At 33.7% G+C, this 3,036-nt stretch overlaps 1 long non-coding RNA gene across 2 annotated transcripts; it reads left to right on the top strand.

Moving 5' to 3' along the window:
- Window positions 1–443: 443 nt before the first annotated feature.
- Window positions 444–2,550, top strand: LOC127925782 (uncharacterized). 2 transcript variants are annotated; one of them, XR_008122189.1, is made up of 3 exons: window positions 444–549; window positions 909–971; window positions 2,459–2,550. It is a non-coding gene; the product is annotated as an uncharacterized LOC127925782 (long non-coding RNA). The 2 variants fall into 2 exon arrangements; XR_008122190.1 differs by lacking the exon at window positions 909–971 and adding an exon at window positions 817–879.
- Window positions 2,551–3,036: the final 486 nt, after the last annotated feature.

Raw genomic sequence — 3,036 nt, 5'->3', positions numbered from 1 at the left:
TGTGTGCGTGTGTGTGTGCCCGTTTCTCTGCCCATCTGTCTATGTCTGTGCCTGTAGCTGGGTATCCGTAAAATTGACAATAGATTTTCATTAAAATATTCACACACAAAAAATATAGCAATTGAATATGTACATTTACCTACCAGTGGATTGATCTCAGCCAACAGACCTGTTGAGGATAAAACGTGTTCGATGACATAGAACACGTAACATTTATTTGTGTTCTTACATTTCGTATGTCACGAATAGAAATTGTGTGTTTCCATGGCATTTCCACCTCTACGGATAGTCCTGTCGCAAAAACTGTTGCTTTAATTAGCAAACGTGTCTCGACTGGTCTGGAAATGTGTGCTGTATTCAACAGGCAGATACAGTGCAGGTAGACCAGCATATATCATTATAATACAGTGCAGGTAGACCAGCATATATCATTATAATACAGTGCAGGTAGACCAGCATATATCATTATAATACAGTGCAGGTAGACCAGCATATATCATTATAATACAGTGCAGGTAGACTAGCATATATCATTATAATACAGTGCAGGTAGACTAGCATATATCATTATAATACAGTGCAGGTAGACTAGCATATATCATTATAATACAGTGCAGGTAGACTAGCATATATCATTATAATACAGTGCAGGTGGACCAGCATATATCATTATAATACAGTGCAGGTAGACCAGCATATATAATTATAATACAGTGCAGGTAGACTAGCATATATCATTATAATACAGTGCAGGTAGACTAGCATATATCATTATAATACAGTGCAGGTAGACTAGCATATATCATTATAATACAGGTAGACTAGCATATATCATTATAATACAGGTAGACCAGCATATATCATTATAATACAGTGCAGGTAGACTAGCATATATCATTATAATACAGGTAGACTAGCATATATCATTATAATACAGGTAGACCAGCATATATCATTATAATACAGTGCAGGTAGACTAGCATATATCATTATAATACAGGTAGACTAGCATATATCATTATAATACAGGTAGACCAGCATATATCATTATAATACAGTGCAGGTAGACCAGCATATATCATTATAATACAGTGCAGGTAGACCAGCATATATCATTATAATACAGTGCAGGTAGACTAGCATATATCATTATAATACAGTGCAGGTAGACTAGCATATATCATTATAATACAGTGCAGGTAGACTAGCATATATCATTATAATACAGTGCAGGTAGACCAGCATATATCATTATAATACAGTGCAGGTAGACTAGCATATATCATTATAATACAGTGCAGGTAGACTAGCATATATCATTATAATACAGTGCAGGTAGACTAGCATATATCATTATAATACAGTGCAGGTAGACTAGCATATATCATTATAATACAGTGCAGGTAGACTAGCATATATCATTATAATACAGTGCAGGTAGACTAGCATATATCATTATAATACAGTGCAGGTAGACCAGCATATATCATTATAATACAGTGCAGGTAGACTAGCATATATCATTATAATACAGTGCAGGTAGACTAGCATATATCATTATAATACAGTGCAGGTAGACTAGCATATATCATTATAATACAGTGCAGGTAGACTAGCATATATCATTATAATACAGTGCAGGTAGACTAGCATATATCATTATAATACAGTGCAGGTAGACATATATAATACAGTGCAGGTAGACTAGCATATATCATTATAATACAGTGCAGGTAGACTAGCATATATCATTATAATACAGTGCAGGTAGACTAGCATATATCATTATAATACAGTGCAGGTAGACCAGCATATATCATTATAATACAGTGCAGGTAGACTAGCATATATCATTATAATACAGTGCAGGTAGACTAGCATATATCATTATAATACAGTGCAGGTAGACCAGCATATATCATTATAATACAGTGCAGGTAGACTAGCATATATCATTATAATACAGTGCAGGTAGACTAGCATATATCATTATAATACAGTGCAGGTAGACTAGCATATATCATTATAATACAGTGCAGGTAGACCAGCATATATCATTATAATACAGTGCAGGTAGACTAGCATATATCATTATAATACAGTGCAGGTAGACTAGCATATATCATTATAATACAGTGCAGGTAGACTAGCATATATCATTATAATACAGTGCAGGTAGACTAGCATATATCATTATAATACAGTGCAGGTAGACTAGCATATATCATTATAATACAGTGCAGGTAGACCAGCATATATCATTATAATACAGTGCAGGTAGACTAGCATATATCTAGCATATATCATTATAATACAGTGCAGGTAGACTAGCATATATCATTATAATACAGTGCAGGTAGACTAGCATATATCATTATAATACAGTGCAGGTAGACCAGCATATATCATTATAATACAGTGCAGGTAGACCAGCATATATCATTATAATACAGTGCAGGTAGACCAGCATATATCATTATAATACAGTGCAGGTAGACCAGCATATATCATTATAATACAGTGCAGGTAGACTAGCATATATCATTATAATACAGGAAGACTAGCATATATCATTATAATACAGGTAGACCAGCATATATCATTATAATACAGTGCAGGTAGACTAGCATATATCATTATAATACAGTGCAGGTAGACTAGCATATATCATTATAATACAGTGCAGGTAGACCAGCATATATCATTATAATACAGTGCAGGTAGACCAGCATATATCATTATAATACAGTGCAGGTAGACTATAATACAGTGCAGGTAGACTAGCATATATCATTATAATACAGTGCAGGTAGACTAGCATATATCATTATAATACAGTGCAGGTAGACCAGCATATATCATTATAATACAGTGCAGGTAGACTAGCATATATCATTATAATACAGGTAGACTAGCATATATCATTATAATACAGTGCAGGTAGACTAGCATATATCATTATAATACAGTGCAGGTAGACTAGCATATATCATTATAATACAGTGCAGGTAGACCAGCATATATCATTATAATACA

This window comes from Oncorhynchus keta, unplaced genomic scaffold (genome assembly GCF_023373465.1).
Source record: "Oncorhynchus keta strain PuntledgeMale-10-30-2019 unplaced genomic scaffold, Oket_V2 Un_contig_624_pilon_pilon, whole genome shotgun sequence".
Taxonomy (NCBI): domain Eukaryota; kingdom Metazoa; phylum Chordata; class Actinopteri; order Salmoniformes; family Salmonidae; genus Oncorhynchus; species Oncorhynchus keta.
Note: the sequence above shows the minus strand (reverse complement) of the source record. Positions and strands in the feature narration are given on the sequence as shown.